The sequence below is a fragment of the Garra rufa genome, chromosome 5 (genome assembly GCF_049309525.1).
Source record: "Garra rufa chromosome 5, GarRuf1.0, whole genome shotgun sequence".
Lineage (NCBI taxonomy): Eukaryota > Metazoa > Chordata > Actinopteri > Cypriniformes > Cyprinidae > Garra > Garra rufa.
Window position 1 is genome coordinate 36,245,395 of NC_133365.1, and position 20,179 is coordinate 36,265,573.

Consider the following 20,179-nt stretch of genomic DNA (forward strand, 5'->3'; position numbering starts at 1 on the left):
AGCTTAGGTTTGGATGCGATCGATTCGCTCCTTCATGTGAAGAAGCCTTTGAAAGTGTTTATTGCATCGCATTATCCACCAAAACCTGCTGGCCAAAGTAAAATCCAAACAAATCTGTTCTGCTTAGTCTATTGATTAATGCGGTAACATATCAAGGTGGATCTGGGGTTTCTCATGACTTTTTTGTGCTATCTATTAAATGCAGGCAAATATGTAAAGCCAAATAAACATAATTCAGTTTTAGATCTTTTACAAACGCGAACATTACAATGAAGGGTGCAGACGTTGATCAAGCCCTACGAGACGACAACTTTTAAGATAAACATCAACATTTCTGACTTGTTTTTAGAGATAATATTTGGTTGCTATGATTCCTTGTTTAATTTTATGTTTCTCTTTCTCTCTTTGTTTTCCAGCCTCATGGAAATCATCACAGGTTTATACACTTCTTTAAACACTGCATTGTTTTTAGTATGATATATTAGTGCTTTATCTTTATTATTTTATCAATATAAACACAGACAACTGGTGAATGTCTTAATAAATGAGTAAATACTTGTGTTAAATAGTGTAGCCATGCTAACCAGTGGCTGTTTTTTAAAAGCTCTGAATGTACACTCTTAAAAATAAAGGTGCTTTAAAAGGTTCTTCACAGCGATGCCATTAAAGAACCATTTTTGGTTTCACAAAGAACCATTCAGTCAAAGGTTCTTTAAAGGGGTCATCAGATGCAAAACTAACTCTTACATGTTGTTTGAACATTAATGTGTGTTGGCAGTTTGTGTACACAACCACCCTACAATGATAAAAATCCACCCAGTGGTATTTTTTTTTAATCTTTAAAAGTAATATCCCGTTTTTAAAATCAAGTCATTGTCAGCTTCTTGTTGTTGTGACGAAACACAGTTGATTGACATAAGCGTCTTACCTTAGACCCGCCCTCACCGAGCTGAAACAGTCCAAATACGATCGCCATTGTGTCGACTCAGGTGCAGAGGAAGACTCTAATTGAGCGATTAAGGTGTTCTGTTGTTGGATGTAACAGGACAACGTTACTTTCGTTTTTAACGTTGGCAAGTTTCGCCGATAAACGCAGCTAAATACAGCTAAATGCGGCTAAAGTAAACACTACGGCTCATAATCCCACATCAGAGAGGGGCGGAGCGAGCAGAGCTCATTTGCATTTAAAGGGCCCATGCTATAAAATGAGCTGATATTTTGCAGAGCTGATTTTGACAAGGTAAAAGGGTGTTTTTTACACTACTATTTTTAGCCAAAGTATATTAGCGACTTTTCATAAAGAGCCTAAAGAATCATATGAACTTGTGGAAAATGGGCATCTGATGACCCCTTTAATGAGCCATCTCTTTCTTACCTTTTTATTATTCTTTCGCCAAATAACCTTTTGTGAAACAGAAAGGTTCTTCAGTTGTTAAAGGTTCTTTATGGAACCATTTAGACAAAAAAAAAAGGTTCTTCTATGGCATCGTGAAGCACCTTTATTTTTTAAGAGTGTAGGCTTTAAAAAAATCTTTTTTTGAAGGCATTCTGTATTTTAATTAATTTTGTACAGTTTTTATCACAGGTTGAGTCTGTGCTGTCTCTTAATCTTTCATGCAGATATAATAGCACATTATCTTTGTGTGTGCAGAGATGAAGAACTTTATCTTCAAGACTTTTAATACATTTTGTTATCTTTAATCTCCTCAGAAAGCAATAAATCTTTCAGCACAATAATACAGTGTCTCGTTTAGTAATAATTCTGTACAATTTACGTGCGCATTAAAACACGGCCTTCACAACAGGTTGATGTGCACATAAATTTCGGTTTCACTGAAATCTACATTTTATCATAAATTTAAAGGGTTAGTTCACCCAAAAATGAAAATCCTGTCACTAATTACTCACCCTCATGTGGTTCCAAGCCTGTAAAACCTTTGTTCGTCTTCAGAACACAAATTAAGATATTCTTATTAAATCCAAGACTTTTGTGACTCTGTATAGACAAGTTTAGAAGTTTAAAGCCCAGAAAGATAGAAAGCACATCAATAAAATAGTCCATGTGACCATCAGTTATTCAACTGTGGTATTATAAAAGTTTTGATTTCATCAAAAATATCTTAATTTGTGTTCCGAAGATGAAGGTCTTAAGGGTTTGGAATGACATGAGGGTGAGTAACTAATGACAGAATTTTTTATTTTGGGTGAACTATCTCTTTAAAAATAAATAAAGCTACATTTTAGCACATGATTTCAGCATGAAAACAGTTATATGCAGATTTTACTCAAGCTATAGCTATACACCTATACTTAGTGAATGCAGAATGCATAAGTAAACAAGTGGATTGGCACTATATGGTAATTGCACAAAGACACTTGTTAAAATTGATATCTGATTAAGCAGTTACAGTCAGCTGGAGGCAAATGGAAAATAAGAAAGTATGGATTTTGCGGTCAAATAAACAAAGAAAGCAAAGCAAGTAAAAGAGAAACAGAGAGAGAAAGAGATGAATGGGGACTTTTGTGCAGTTACAGTAACATTTCTGTCTGTGCAGCACTTAGAGGGACCACCTGCTGCAATCATACATCTAACCATCCAACCATGATGCTGTCTTTTTGTTCACTCCAATTGTTCCTTCTATTCTCTTGCTGGTTTCCCCTGAACATGGACATTTTTCCCCAAAAAACTTCCTCTTTGTATTTTTTTATTTTTTTTTTTTTTTTGGTAGGAGTGAATGTGTGTAAATCTGAATGTGTGTGCAATCTTTTATTACTCATCCACATCGCCCACTGAGTAGTCCGTGTAATAGACCATGACAATCTGGACATGATGACATTGACTAAAAAAAACCCTAGAGAGGCAGTTGATTAACCTCTATGCAGATAATTCTATTTGCGAAACAGAAGGCTGGTTAATGCAACCTCAGTGTAAATGGTGTTAAGGAAAGACTCATGAAAGGACTTGAATCCTGATGACAAAGAAGAAAAATGAGATACTGTACATTTTCATGCACACCAATCACTGCCCTGATAGCACACATCTCGGAGATATCTATTTGACGTCTGCATCTACATTGACAAGACGTATTTTTTTGAGTGTTTGCTCATCTGCAATATGTCTATAGGACGTTTCCTATCAGATGTCAAATAGACGTCAAATAGACGTTTCCTATTAGATGTCTTTACGATGTTTATGATTTAAAATGTATGTAAAACTGACATCTTACAGACAACTGTCAAATGTTTGTACACAGCAGATGCTTTCCAGATCAACTGATCTTTAACAGACATCTTGCTATCTGGACGTATGTGTGCTATCTGGGTGATAACTGATATCCTGTTTAGTGTTTACTGGTTTACCCAACAATGCAAGCCCTGGTAAAAGAAACAGCCTGGTTGGCTGGTTTTAGCTGGTCAACCAGCCTGGTTTTATCTGGTCAGCAGGCTGGTTTTAGAGGGAGACCAGTTAAAACCAGCTACTTCCAGCCTAAACCAGCTAAGACCAGCCAACCAGCCTAGGCTGGTTTTAGCCATTTTTTTCAGCAGGGAGTAAACTGCATTTACAACACTTTACTAAAAAATCTGGTTATTACCCAGTGATTACAGTATGTCAAAAGAAGACATATAGGCATACATATATTCCACTCAGAGAATTCTATTTATTATGTGAGTTGTGATGTTAAATAAGCCATTACAACCCCAAAGTTTTCCAAACTTGTTCAGACTCATATTTTCTTCTCATTCATGAAGTTTCTATGACTGTTTCACTTATCCTATGGCTGCATGAGATGAGAACACATTTTTTATAATGTCTTGGGTCAAGAAAGAGTCGGAGTGTACAATATATTTCCTTCCTGCAATGAAACGTTTGCACTGTGTGGATGCGCTTAAATAAATAGTTCACCCAAAAATTACAATTTGCAGAAAATCTGTAAAAATCAGGCCGTCCAAGATAGATGGGTTTTTTTCTTCATCAGAACAAATTTGGAGCATATGGATTTTGCTGTGAGAAGTGGTTGGACCAGAGTTGCCAAGTCCGCTTATTATACGCGACTTTGGGCTTATTTGAAAAAATATGGTTGCTTGATAGGAAAATCTGACAAGCAACCTCGTTTCTTTACATTTCACGAGTTCACGCTTACATATAATTAGCCGGAGAATAGTAATGCATGTTTGGCGTGCTGTCCGGTGAAGGGCTCCGAGCTCGGGGATGGCCCGAACCCAGAGTACCCCCCAATAGGAGTAGTGAGAACTCGGAGTGGGAGATGGGGTGGTGGAGGGTTACTGATATAAACCTTCGAGTGAATGGAGGTGAGTCAGCTGTATTTCAAACTTATTACACGGCTCTTTGGAATGCTTGATTCTGATTGGTCAGTTGAGACATTTGCAGGTTCGTTCTTTTCAAATAATCACCGCTCCAAAGTAATAACGCATAGCCGGTACTACTTGTATGTTTAAAATCCCTCCGTGCCAACAAAGATTACCGTTTGGCGCCATCTTGTGACAAACACTGGACAACCACAATTAACAATGGAAAATTTCGACATTAATCTATTTAAATTGTCTTACTAACGTACATAGTTTGAATGTTAGTCACGTGGTACTATATCGTTTCGCGGAAGGATAAAAAAATTAAATTTAAAACAAATATGCCAATAAAAGGTTTCAAATTCATATTCATGTCCAGTTTTTTTCCTTATGTGGCAAGTAGCCGTGTAATAAGCGGGATAATGTACAGGCAGCCTGTAGTTATCGCGAAATAAGCCCCTTCAGTGTGATACAAGACCCTCTTACCTTACCTATGACGCTGATTGACTTGAGTGGGCTCCTCTTGTGATGTTTACGCTAAGTATCTGACGCGCTTCTCCCGAACTTTGTTAATGAAACATCGGGCAAATTCCAAATGGAAGTGCGCATCCCTACGCCCTACTCCCTCCGAAGGGCAGATCCCTTTGAAGTTAGTTCTTTTAAGGGAGTAGGGCATTTCTGTCTCTTTTAACCGTTTGGAACTCCCTTGGCGAAGGGAATGACTGACGAAATGTTACCTTGACAACGCTGCGCAAACGTGATCACTAACGGAAATCACTTCCGTGAAGTGACCATGGAATGTTCCCTTCGCTAACGGCCTTCTGGAAGGGCCCTTCGTGAAGGGATTAAGTTGCTCACTTTCGTTTGGAACGTCCCTACAAATGGCGTCCCCTTCTAGAAGTGCCCTTGAAGGGCGCAAAATAGCCGTTTGGAATTCGCCCAATTATTTATGTTCGCTGTATTCTCCAAAGCATTTATTGACACTCTGCCTGCTCACAGTTAAAAGCCAGTTAGTGCAATAATATAAGTGCTAGCCCCCTCTCATTGAAGAAAAAGCATGTTCAAAAAAAAAAGGAGCGTGTTGTAATCCAAACGATTATAGTAGACGTAACAGAGGACTGGGATGACTTTCTTTCATAAGGTAATTTTTAATTTTTACAGTGTTTTTTGTAAAGTATTAATTATCACGGGTTGTAATAAAAAAACAAGTAGGTTTATACTAAAACTAATAGTATAGTTTGAATATATTTTATTACACTATGCTATATGTTACAGGTCCCCTTGTGTTCTTCTCCTTTTCCATCTCTCTAATCCTATTCTGCTCACAGGTGATTGAGATGAGTTTTGGTGGAAGCGTTTTTGTGGATTATAGACTCATATTTTGGCCAGAAGTGACATTTAAATTTTCGCCGCTAGGGCGCATATGCAAAATAAACAAACGAAGGCGTCGTTTGACAAAACTGAGATTGAGTGTGGTGGTATCATGTGAGTTGTCCTCTTTAGTCCCACAGGCGTTATAAATTTGAAGGGACTTAAACTGTACTAATCATTACAAAAGGCGTTTGTGGTTGGACAGACTGAACTAGGATTTCCAGGGCAAGAATGTTAACAACATTTGTGTTTGTTGTTATCATTTCCGGTCAGGTAGGTAAAATATTTGGCTAATCTCTTAATGTTGCTGGTATGTAACTTTACCACCTATTAACTTTCGTCAAAATATCATGTTATTTCCTGCTTAGTAATAAGTCCTTCTCTATGATTTAGCAGCTCCCACACGTTTTTTTTCTGTGGTTTAGACAGCATAAATGAGCAGAACAATGTATTCAGTAGTACTTTATTAGTGCAATCCATGCTTTACGTCCGAGTATCGCCATTCGCCAATATGGCCACGTATCCGGGTGCCTGACCAAATCATGACATAAGTGCAAAACACAACTTTTTACTTCTCAAGACGTTAATTGATGGACATGTGATAGCCCTGTGAATTCTTGTAATGCTTTTATTAGCTGTCTGATGGCACCCATTTACTGGATCAATTAATAATGTATTATTCATTGAATAATATGCCTTTTAATGTTTTCATTTTAAACTACTTATATAATTTCACAGAAACAGTGTGTTCCGTTTCAGACGATGTTCAATTAACCAACAGCTTTGCTTGCTCATTACTAATGCATATTCTCTCTTTTCTTTCTTGGCCCCAAGATCCTCATTAGCTATGGAAGGTCTGCCATATCCAGCCTACCTGACCCCGGACCACCTGCTCCGTAGCTTGCTCTCACAGCTCATCTATGTGTTTCCCACCAAGCCTGTCATCATCACAGGTACGCAGACTCCACATGACTGACTCTGGTTGACCTCAGTTGTCACCACATCACACTGTGCTGAGGAAGCTACTTTGAAACTGTAACCTTCTAAGATAAAAGCTGCTAGTAATAGTTCAACTAACAACGGTAAAAGGTTTTCAAATGAATTTTTAATGACAGACTTAAACATGACAAGATAATTACTTGCTTGGAGAGATAATTGAACAGAATTACTGAAAATACACCTACAAAGAATACACTTTCAGTCAAAAACATAGTCTTTAATAGCAGCATTTAACTAAACATTTCATTTTAGGTAAAACCTAAAATACTCAGATAGGTGATGAAAACCAAATCGTTTTTTGAACCGTCTAAACAAACAGTTTAGGAGACTGAATTTGGTTTTTATTGGCTATAACGCCACTACAACCGTGAAGTGTTTTGCTGTACACCTTCTTACTGAAAACAGCTTCATCTGTCTCAGTCTACAAAATTTAAACTCCTTATAAGGTTGCTTCCTTACTCTGAGCAGTTTTTAAACCTCACTCATTGTTGATTGGAGGTCAAGAATTCATTTTTTAAACTTTGAGATGAATAGTACTGCTTAACAATGTGATGCAGTGAATTAAACTTAAATAAATAAATGCACAGGGAGAGAGAAACCATGAGCACAAGTTCAAGTGCTAAAGTATGTGTGATTGTGAAAAAAATTCTGAACGCCAGCGGTTGATCACACATTGTGTGTGTGTGTGTGTGTGTGTGTGTGTGTGTGTGTGTGTGTGTGTGTGTGTGTGTGTGTGTGTGTTTGTTAGTGTGCGTCACTGAGAGATCATGCCTTTCGTCTAAATTTAGTTAGGGAAAGTTTTAAACAAGCTCTCGCTTGGTTGCAGTGGGTGGAAGGTGTTGATTTTATTCCGCTACATTAAATTCTATTTCGACAAAGTCAAGGACAGCTAGTGGTTACAGATGTATAGATATACTTTAATAAAACAAGAAGGAGCAAGGTGAGGTGATGAAAATCAATTATAATCACAATTTCCAATAACATAAATATCAAAGTGTCATTCATTATAATGTGCCAGTGACTTATAAAACCTTAATTGCTGCATGGATTTTTTTTTTCAATAAATGCACAACATAATATTTATTTTAAAATAGCTTCAAGAAAAAACACATATAGAGTGTTTTTCACAGTGCGTCATCAATTAGCCATATTGCCGACACAGAACGCAAACAATGCCACTGAACCGAATGAAACTCGCATATTTAGCTGATTATTGCTGCTGAAAATGGTCAATTATTGTCATGTTTTGGGCTGTACTAATCTGTCGGCCCAGAAAAAAACATTTGGAGTACTATAGACTGACAAAAGTTATAACAAATCCAGGAGAAGAGTTCAGAAAACTGTCTGAGGAACAAAAGGCATTTGTGGTTGGCCAAACTGAATCAGGATTTCCAGGGCAAGAATCTTAACATTTGTGTTTGTTCAGTAGGTGAAATACTAGGCTAATATCTTAATTAATACTGCTAGTATGTATCTTTACCACCTATTAACTTTTAGTTTGTCAAAATATTTTGCCCTTTCCTGCTTACTAAGTTCTTTTCTATATGATATAGCAGCTTCCACACAGCATAAATGAGCAAAACAATTCAAAAGAAAAAAGAAAATACAAAATAGTATTTCAAATACTGCCCATTCCTGCAGGAAATCAGCAGTCTGGGAGATGATCGGCAAAGTACCTTATGTATTTTGAAAATACAAAAATACTATGATTAAATGTATTTAAATGCAAAAAGGTATTTAAAAACAAAATAGTATTTTGTATTTGAAAAACTACCCATCCCTGACTTTCACCTTATTTAAATCAAAACTCTTTTGGGAATAGGTATCGTTTGGATTAGTGTTCTGCTAAAAGGTTCAAATGTGAGCCAGTTTTGTCCCCTGGAAACCATTTTGCTCTTTAATCCTTGGGTATTTAAATTACACCATGTTTCCTAACAATATTTCCAGAACCAAGCCAGAAATCAGATTCTATGACTTAACTTAGTGTTTTATCTTGGGCCTCTGGCCAGCCTCCCAAGCTTGTGTAGTGGTTGTATCTAATTTCACAAATTTTATTATCCCAGAATCCAACAACATCAAGCAATTATCTTATTGCGATCCTTTAAGTAGGTTTTGCCTCTCAAATCATTTATTATAATGTACATTACGGTTCAAATGGTTGGCTAGTTTTTTTTTTTCCGCCCCACAGATATATTTTTAATCAGCAAGGATACCTCAAACTGATTTAAAGTAACAGTAAATACTTTAACATTTTAACAAAAGTCTATGTGCCAGATTCATTAACAGCTTGCACTAGCACAAACCATCTTTTGGCGTTAAAATAGTACTGTCAGGATTTACTAAAAGGGAGCAGTGCAGAATTAGCGCTGAAAAGGCGTGGGGACCAATATTTTTGCACCTGATCTTATTGAATATGCATTTGTAAGAGTTTTCCTTTCAGATGCAATATATATGGGAGGAGAGTGTTAAAATGAATCACGCAACGCGATTTCCTAACGTATGCGCTTGTCAAATTTTTTTAGAGTTGGTATTTGCACCATTATTTAACACCCAAAAAAGCATGTCTTAAAGCAGGTGGTAATTTGCGCTGCTCTTGGTAGATTGCGTTGGTCATTATAAAAATAATCTGACTGCGTCAGTATTTTTTAATATGCGCATTGTCATTAAATCACATGCAGAATTGTCCCCTTCGCCTCACGACACTACTGCGCAGACTCTGGCTCCAAACGAACCTCTACTGCGCATGCTCTGGCTCCAAATGACGTAATTTCCCCCAAGATGGTAGCGGCCATATTGAGTTGTTTTGGCTTCACTTTTCTATATGGAATGAAGCGGAGACGCGTTGTCCATATTTTTTACAGTCTATGTTATAGCAACAAAAAGACGCCCTCTGCTGCAATGCATCCAGATTTTTTGTAACTAAAAAAATGCCCTTGTCAACTTTTTCTTGTCAAAAAAGACGCCAAGTGTGAACACATCCTAAGAATTCTAAAAAAAAGCATCAGTTTCCACAAAAATATTAATCAGCACAGAACTAATTTTAACACTGATAATAATAAGAAATGTTTCTTGAGCACCAAATCAGTATATTAGAATGATTTCTAAACCATAATGTTACACTGAAGACTAGTGTAATGGCTACTGAAAATTCAGCTTTCCCATTGCAGGAATAAATGGCATTTTAAAATGTATTAAAATAAAAATATATTTCTGCACCATTTACTGTATTTTGATATATAAATTAGCATAAGAGACTTCTTTTAAAAAGTTTTTGAATGTTAGTGGAAGTAAAATACATAAGTAGCAATCTTTTAGAGATTACAGTTTTTAGGCTCAGTTTCATAACGTAAGATAAAACAATAAACAGCAGACAATGTATTATAAATGAATCATATTGCAAAGTTCTCATTTTTCAGTGTAATGTCAAGTGATAAACAACAAAGACATTTGTTTTTCCCAACAAATAAAGACATTTCTTTGCCCTTTTTTTTAAAGGGCGCTGCACAAACAAAATAAAAGTTTGAGCAGCATGGTTACCTTTTATATATCTATGACAGGTCATTTCTCACAGCGAACTGAGCAAATTGATAGGTGAAAACCTGTAAAATTTTCCACAATAATGGCAAACGCTGAACACGCTCCTGCCTAGAGCAAAAAAGCCTTAATGTTTCCATGCATATTTGTGTATTCATGCATGTGAATGCGTATATCTTCGTGAATGTCAAAGTTGTTTTCTGTATGCTGCGTCCAGCTGGCTGGGATCTAGCAATAGTCTTTTAATTCCATTAGTGAAGGAAGGCTGAAATGCACAGAGAGAAACAGGCCCTCCATCAATGTGTCATATCTGTTATATTAACATCCATTGGCTCCTTATACATTCAATAGGACTCCAGCTGTCTTCAAAACAAACCACAGATTTAATCACAGGAACTCACTCTAGAAAATAGTTTGTCCTCGCCTTCAATTTTGCTGTTAGATCACGTCTTATATTATGACACTTACTGTATAACATTCTCGATATTTACTCTAATAGTGGCGGAGATGCAAATGTGCTAGTAATTCATCAGGTGTGTACTAAAATGCCAGTGGTAATGATAGGGTTTATGCAGTATTTGCAGCTTTTAGTTTCCATTATAACGGATTTCAATGCGTAAAAGGTACTCGATGCCATCAATATGGTGTTTATATCCACAGCTGTGAAATAGGACATAATGCACCTGTACCCATCAATGTGGTAGTTAACATCATTACTGGCTCTCACCGTGTTTCAAGTAATGTATTGAAACAGAGCCTGGTGTATAATGCATAAGTTTTGCTGTCAAAATTCTTCTAGAAAACACAGTATGTTTTTTTTTCCTGGCAAACCTCTGGCGGGGGATCCTCTATACTGCCTCGCTGGGAGATATTGGCATGGTGGTTTCAACCGGGTTGAGAAATTATAATTGGTAGGGGAAGCAGGATGAGGCTAATGCAGGCGTTTCTCATCCTGTGCCCCTTTACTAAGGCTCATGGTCTCGGTGGGGGTTATCCCACCCTCCTCTAGACTGGAATGTCAACATCCCCTCCTGCAGAGCAAGTGAGAGATAGATAGAAGGGGACAGAAAGAGGATGAATGAGAGAAGAAAATGTCAGCCCCTTACTGCTTTCCATTAAACTGAATAGAGAGGAAGGAGAGACCTTTAGTCTTTGTCATGAGCAGGTGAAATCTGTCTACACTGGCTAAGACTGCCATATTCACTTAGGTCTGAAATGAGATTGGACACAGATAACTGGTTCTGTTCCAAAACATAGTGAGTACAACATTTTGGTCAAAACAGTCCACAGTGAGGAAAAAATGGTTTAATGGTAGCTTTATTTGAACAGTGAGAGACAGAATAACAACAAAAAAAGTCAAGAAAAATGCATTTCAAAAAAGTTATAAATTGATTTGCATTTTAATGAGTGACATAAGTATTTGTTCTCTTAACAATCACCAAGATTTCTGGCTTATATGTGTCTTTTATACAGGTAACAAGCTGAGATTAGTGGCACTCTCTTAAAGGGAGTGTTCCTAATCTCAGCTTGTTACCTGTATAAAAGACACCTGTCCACAGATGCAATCAATCAGATTCCAAACTCTCCACCAAGGCCAAGACCAAAGAGCTGTCCAAGGATTTCAGGGACAAGCTTGTAGACCTACACTGTCAGAAAAAATGTGCAAAATTTGTACCTTCAGGGGTACAAAGGCTTGTCACTGGGTCAGTACCAGTATCTGTACCCTTGCAGTATGTACCTTACAAAGGCAAATATGTACCTTTGCTGACTAAATTGTACCATTTAGTGCTATGGTACCATAATGTACTTTTAAAAAAGGTACAAATTTGTCTTTTTTAAGGGTACTGCCCCAGTGACGAGCCTTTTGTACCTTATGGTGGCAAATCTGTACTACATACAACACATTAAAAAGGCCAGGATGCTGTTTATCACATTTATTAAACATTCAAAACATTACATTCTCACATTTTTCACAGGATGAATGTTTTAAGCTCTATCACAATGTCATAACAGGATGCATATTGCAAAATTGTACTTAAAAAAATAAATAAAAAATTCATACTCAACTGTTCTTATAAAGCAAAACATTTTTTCCAACAGTACACATTTCATTAATTGATTATACCCTAACATTTTATCACAAAATAAGCTCTACCTCAATGTGTCTTAAAAGGATGCAAATATTGAGCAATTCTTTTTTCCAAAAACAATTGTTTATACTATTTCTAACTTTTTTTTAAACATTTTCTAAAATTGTAAATATCAAGAATATTAAGCTTAATATTAAATTTTTCATAATCAATACATCCCATTAAGTAAATTTTTCTACTGCATTCTACATTTTCTAAAAATTGTTTTAAACATTAAGAATCAAAAACAACCTTTTTCCAACAGTACACATTTCATTAATTGTAACTTTATATGCGTAAATTCTTTTTATCACAAACCCATTTTTACCAAACGCAGTACTACACTAATACACAGTACTAACTGGAACTTTTTAAACATTCTTGAGGGTCACAAACTACTTATTTATCATAAGCAGAGTATACGGCAATGGCCTGAAAGTCCATCTCTTGCCCTGGTTTTATAACACTTCATTCAAAGTCAACTTTTACTGCGTATGCATGGAACTGTGAATTATACGACACTGGTATTAAAAAAACTTGCCACATTATATATATATATACACACTGTTGACATTTAAAATGTATTGGATTTAAATTGTCACTTTTGAAACACTGAATGTCGAAATCTTCACCCTTGTGTATCAATATATTTGGCATTTTTAACACAGGATATTAATTATTCGGGTGATAGATATTGGAAGGGGCTTGCCACCCACCTCAGTTATCTTTGCTATGGCATGCTGCCAGAAAGTCAGTGAATTCTTCATGTAGGGGGGACAAGCCAAGTTGAAAACAATAGTAAGCACTGAAGGCTGTGCATTGTAGTGATCCTTTCTTCAACTCCTAGTTCCTTGCACAACTCCACACCATCCACTTTGAAAAGTTGTACCCTCTTGGAGAAAGCCATTTTCCAGTCAGTTTCTGCCAACTGTATGGTTGGGTATGGAGTATCAGCATCACACTGAGAAGAAAAGAAAACATCAAAAATCTATCAGTAAAACAATGCAATGTGCTGTTTTAAATGTTTTAAGACAAATAATGTGAAAATTTTGCCATAAACTACCTTGTAACCAATCAAGGTGTAGAGTTACATTCGAGCAATTTTAAGGCATGAAGATTTTTTTCACACAGAAAAAACATTTAAATATCATTTATAAATATCATTTAAAAAAGCTTAATAGATAATCAATAAATAGATAATCACAAAACCACTATGTTTATGTCAATACCTAGATCTTCTGCAGGCATCTTTTCTCTTGCTTCTTGTAGACTTTGTCCAACGGAGCATTTCTTTGAACAAGCTGAAGCACCTTGGGCACAATACTGGTAAAGCCATCCCTGAAGTGCCGGCTTAAACTGACAGTCGATGAATGCATTCGGTCAGCTTCATCACACAACTGAAAATTTACAAAAAGATAAAGTTAATCATTTAAATTAACTAAAAATACTTCAAAACAATCAAATCAGACATTTTAATATTCTTTCATTGCCATTTCCCTTTAGTAATATACAAATATTTCTAAGATTGAATGCACAAATATTTGTTTACCTGAAGGTTTAGAAAATTACAATGTTTCTACAAATTTGTTTTAACTGTAAATTATCATTATAACATACTGTTTATTTATATCGACATTCAACATTCATTTTAAGCTGATAACTGATTTAGAATCTGTGATATCACTGACCCCTGAGGATGTTCATCTCTCTTATCTTCCCTGGCTCAAATTTGTAATTTTGTTAATATTTTAATTAATTTCAATATTTATTAACATAATGATAAAAGCCAAAATATTAAATGTAATAAATGTATTTTGACTGAGTAAAATCTACTGACTTCAGCAATCTACTACTACTACATTGCTATCGGTGACAGTTTAAAAATGGGAGAATCCCTTGTTTTTGCCCGAAGTTTTCAACCCGGTAACAGAAAAAGAATTAAAGATACCTTATTAGTCTTTCAAATTTTCTTTCTTATAGCATTAATTCAGCCAAAAAGTTTAGTTTGGTCATTAATTATTCACCTTCATGTCATTCCAAACCAGTAAGACTTCATCTTCGGAACACAATTTAAAATAATTTTGATGAAACTAACTCTAACTCTCCCAACTTTCCTTGTGTGTGCTGACTGGCCACCCTGCTTTTTAAAATATTGGCATCAGGCATTAAAAAAAATCAATACGGTTAACCGCTAAACATAGGACAAATATAATACACAAAACTCAGTGTTATACTTACATTTCTGTAGTTGAAGTTTGTTGATAGGGTTCTGCTGGCACTGGTACTAGTGTTACTGTTACCACCTCCATCTTGTGTACAAATTTGTTAAATCCACCTTATTTTCTAAAAGGAAAAAAATGCATAGTCTGTGTGAGCTTGAGGTTTTAACAGCAACAATAAAATCTCTTTTCAATGGACATTCATCAGTATAAAAACATTGCTTTAATTTAGAAAAATACACAATAAGTTAGTACTTATACACTTCCAGAAAAAGGTACAATACTGTCACTGGAACAGTACCCTAAGGTACAAAAGCTAAAAGGTACCAAAATGTACACTTAACGAACTAACAGAGAACTATACTTTTTTTAACTGAGAGTGTATTATTAAAAGCCAAATTATTTAAATTTGCATCTCACAGACTAGAAACGTATTTCACGAGTTTTGATAAATAATGGTAACTTAAACCAATTTTACTTGCTGTCCTTGGAAGGGCTCGATACCGACGCCTCGAAACGACATGACAAATGATTAGGACTCTCCTGGACTTACGTTTATAACGTTAGTTAAATATGTACCAAACAAAACTGATATAAATCAACATGGATAATAATCGTAAGGTATATAATTCCAGAAAGACTAGGAGAGGCGTTAAAATAAAAGGCGTTCGCTCGTGTCCGGAAGGAAACACGGGTAAGTTAACGTTAACGTAACGTTAACATTAGAGTAGTAAGAACATTCTGGTAAACTGAATTTATAAATCTATGGTACACAAACGCGATAGACCTGAGCTGTTTCTATGGCCGTTTCACCGCTGTTTTGTCAGCGTCTCATGCCATCTCTAGGTGGAGTATGAGTTAAGCGAAAAATTATATCTTAATTTCCGGCTAAATGATAAAAAATAATTGTAATAACAATAAGCTTAAAATGTAATGGCAATGCGTTGGTTTTGTCAGGTCAGTTTTCGAAGAAAGGTTTTCCTCACGCATCAGATAACGTTAGGCCTGGCTACAGACGCAATGTCAAGTTAACAAAAATCGAAAGGGAACCAACAGATTTTCACAGTACTTAAAATTAAACTTACCTCTAAATTTCTGTGCTTCGTCTTCAGTGACATGTATTCCAGGCAGCTTCTTTCCGTTTTTGAATAAGATCCTCCGTGTCTCCGTCGACAGCGTCAGAAATGAATGATGTCCAGAATAACCGTCATGCACAATCTCATTTTCGAAATGCACAGCGCGGGCTACAATCCCATTGGACGACACAAAAGGGCTGGCTTCGAAAATATGTATTTGAACTGAGGCAAAGTAGTACACCATATAATGTTTAATAAACGTTAAATAGTTTTGTCTACTACTGTCACAAAGAGGGGTCAGAGACGTGCGGATCCATTCGCAGCATTTATTGAGAATTGTCAACAATCAAGAGTAATCACCGGAAAACAGGAACAACGTAGGAAATCCAGTAAACAGTTCGATACTCAGGCAATGGTCGCAATGGCAGGTAGCAGGAATCGTCAACGGGGTACACAGTCCAGAGTCATACACAGAGAATCCAACACAGAGATAAACGCTTAGAATTACGACCATAGGAACAATAAGACTTCGCAAGGAAGTGTGTGTGTCTGTGGCTTAAATGCATGTGGGTAAATGTGAAACAGGTGTGTGCAGCAATCAGTTCAGTGGGAAACAAGGAGCAGCTGTGTGCAGTGATTGGTGCAGTGGCTTATGGGGATTGCAGTCCAGAATGTGTGTGCAAGAGTTCATGATGAGAAGACAGACCAGATACATGACAGAGCCCCTCCCCAAGGAGCGGCTTCCAGACGCTCTAACCACATAATACAACCTGGAGGGTGGTGGAGCGGAGGCGGAACAGGGGGAGGGATGGAGGACCAGGTCCATGTAGGGGTACTGGAACCACGAACTGAGGCGGAGCCGACGGAGGGTGAAGCCATGATGGAGGAAGGGTTGGCTCCTGCATGGGGCCGACCGACGGAGGTGGAGCCGGTGGAGCCCGAGGCGGAACCGGAGAGTCGATGGTCCTGGGCGACACAGAGGATCCGGAGGGCCAAGGCGGAACCCAAGGCTCTGGCGACCCCGGCGGAGATGGAGGTCCGGAGGTACGCAGCGGAGCCGGAGTGACAGAGGATCGAGGCTGTGCCCACGGGAGGGAGGAGGTCCACAGAGCCGGCAGGACGGAGTGACGAGGCGCAGCCGGAGGAGTAGAGTCCAGAGGTGAAGGTGGGGTGACGACTGACCGGGGCGGAGCTGGAGAGATGATGGAGCCCGGAGGAGCTGGTGGGCCGACGGCCGACAACGGAGACGAGGGAGCACAGAGCCGGGGTGGAGCCGCAGGGTCAGAGAGCCGAGGTGGAGTCCAGGACTCTGAGACTGGAGGTGATGGTGAGGGGTCCTTCAGTCTGGACACCGATGGAGACTGGCAGTCCCACGGCAAATCCTCTGCACCGAAGGTGGGATGTGGGTGAGCAGAGGGACTGTCAGGAGACAGAGGTGGCAGAACTGGAGCAGCAGGGAGGGTGGGTGGGAAACCACACAGTCCATGCATGAGCTCCGTGACCAGAACCGGGCAGACAGGAATCTCAGGACAACTGGACAGGACCAGTGGAGGATCAGGAAGGCTGGGCGGAACCAGCGGAGGCTCAGGAAGGCTGGACAGGACCAGCGGAGGATCAGGAAGGCTGGGCGGAACCAGCGGAGGATCAGGAAGGCTGGGCGGAACCAGCGGAGGTTCAGGAAGGCCGGGCGGGACCAGCGGAGACTCTGGAAGGCCGGGCGGGACCAGCGGAGACTCTGGAAGGCCGGGCGGGACCAGCGGAGACTCTGGAAGGCCGGGCGGGACCAGCGGAGACTCTGGAAGGCCGGGCGGGACCAGCGGAGACTCTGGAGGGCCGGGCGGGACCAGCGGAGACTCTGGAGGGCCGGGCGGGACAAGCGGAGACTCTGGAGGGCCGGGCGGAACCAGCGGAGACTCTGGAAGGGCGCCATCTTAGGAATAGACTTTAGAAGGGCGTCCAACCGATGAACAAGCTCTGGAAGGGCGGCCGTCTTGTGAACAGGCTCAGAAGGGGCAGCCATTTTGTGCTGTGGCTCGGATCTGGAACTTACTATGGGAAGATGGTCCTCTTCCACAATTCCCACAGTAAAAGGAGAGCCACACAACAAAAGAGCAAGATCCATATAATAATGCAGAGTCCAGTCTGGTTCAATCATGGGCATGAGGGAAGCCAATGGCTCTAAGAGTCCTCCACGGAAGAAAATCATTAGGCAGTGATCATCCATGGAAGACAGATTTGCCAATTCGATGAAGGCCATGACATAATCCTCAATAGTCCGCTCCCCCTGCTTGAGAAGCATGATCTGTACCATGGAGTTCGTGCTGGAACCGGATGACATCATACTCGCTGCTGGATCCTTGTAATGGCGAAGTCTTCTGTCACAAGGAGGGTCAGAGACGTGCGGATCCATTCGCAGCATTTATTGAGAATTGTCAACAATCAAGAGTAATCACCGGAAAACAGGAACAACGTAGGAAATCCAGTAAACAGTTCGATACTCAGGCAATGGTCGCAATGGCAGGTAGCAGGAATCGTCAACGGGGTACACAGTCCAGAGTCATACACAGAGAATCCAACACAGAGATAAACGCTTAGAATTACGACCATAGGAACAATAAGACTTCGCAAGGAAGTGTGTGGCTGCGTCCGAAATCGCCTACTCAATGAGTAGGTACTTAATTTCAATAAGTACTTACTTAACGAGCGCTAAAAGAGTACCTACTCAACAGCCAAATCTCGTTGAGTATGGATGCGTTCCGCCATGTTGACGTTATCACGTGACCTATGACGTTATAACAAGCGCAACATGAAATGATATGAGCGACGGATTTAATTCATCTATCTGTAAACATTTTGATGTTGATGAAATTTGCTTATTTTGGATTGATTGAAGTTTTTATATTTTTAACAATACTAAAATGACTAAAACCCCCAAATTTGTTGTCTTGAATATGTTAATGGGCAAAATTGTGCAAAACTAGCTTAGATCTGATTTGTTTTCCTTTTTCTTGCTGAATTTCTGTCCTTTCATCCCTGAAACTTAAAATAATAATAAATAAATAACAAAAACAAAGGCAATTTTTAATTCATTGCGATTTTATGAATATTCAAATATATTTAATATTTTTTTTCTGTATCTAATCTTGTACTATGTACGCAAACCTTTTATAGTTATGTTTTCTGTCATGATTGTTCTTTGTTAAAGATACTTAAGTCTTTCCCTGAATTTGTATGGAATTATAAATTCTGAAGTAATAATAATACAAAAATTGGAGCGACAGCGACACCTCATGGCATCAGTAACATGACAACCCTACCCAGTACGCTCTCCATGTTTACAACATCTGCACAAAAGAGACGTCGATCAGTTGCTCAAAGATCTTACCTTTGGAGAAGACTGTTGATTTTACACTCGAAAAATTTAAGTATTACTATTTAGAAATTAAAATAACTTTAGAATGCATTGCTAGCCCACTCCAACACGTACCAACAATAATAATGATAAATGCTGACTAATAATTAATGATATTTTTAGTTAAACAAGCATAATGTTGTTGTTTTTTTCAATGAAGTAATGAATAAATGCATAGGCTTATGAAAATGTTATATTTTATTTACTGACAACATCAGGAAACATGAATAAATTAGTAAAAATAATAAAAGTAACCATGAACATAAATAAATACACATGGAACAAAGCTTTATTAAACATATTGGTCTTCTAGTCTTTTTGATGAAGAGACCGCAGCAACTTCTGGTCCAGATGAAACAAAGGGCAGGTGGAGTGATGGAGGGTCTCATTTCCAGGATGCTGCTGTGGATTTCTCCTTTGTCACTGCACACACCAGTCTGCAGACATTTCAGATCATACAAAGATGCACAAATATAATACAAAAACTGTCATTTTAACAGCACAGTGTCATTAGATCTCTGTATTGGAAGTTACAAAATGATCAATCTTTATATTAAGTTTCGGATTTTACTTTTCCCCAAAAATGCTGCAGTCACCTTTCCTTTCAGGTCCTGCTCCACCACAAAACATCTGCAACAAAGGCACATAAATCAAGAATCAGAAAAGTTCTGTTATAGCTCTATTTGAAATGAATTTGAAGTTCAGTTAGGCCTACTATATGTATATGTGTTTATTTACATTACTTACATTAATGTAAAGCAGTGACAGTGAATTCTCACATAACGTCCATCACTCACTCAGATGTTTTGTGTTTTGTGTTGCTCTAGTCTAGAACATTTTCCTGTCATTTGTTAAATAGACATTTATTAAACGTCTTTAAAATGTATTTGTTTTATGTAAATCCGCTTTTAAAGACGTGCGTGTGCTACCTGAAGCTTAATGTTCGCTATACGTCATAAAACATGTTTTAACAGCGAAATCACAAATATACTAACTATAGCATACTGTATAACATCTTGGCACCTTATGCAAATCAACAGTTTACGATAAAGTAGCTCAACAAATATGATTTTTAAGACAGGGAACCGTGTTTTGGTTGTAATACTCACATTTGTAAACACCCTCGCCGTG

At 38.2% G+C, this 20,179-nt stretch overlaps 1 long non-coding RNA gene across 1 annotated transcript; it reads right to left on the reverse strand.

Annotated features, from left to right (window-relative positions):
- Window positions 1–19,405: 19,405 nt before the first annotated feature.
- Window positions 19,406–19,889, reverse strand: LOC141334343 (uncharacterized). The gene is made up of 3 exons (XR_012355546.1): window positions 19,796–19,889; window positions 19,645–19,678; window positions 19,406–19,485 (listed from the first exon to the last, which is right to left on the reverse strand). It is a non-coding gene; the product is annotated as an uncharacterized lncRNA (long non-coding RNA).
- Between the last annotated feature and the right edge of the window lie 290 nt (window positions 19,890–20,179).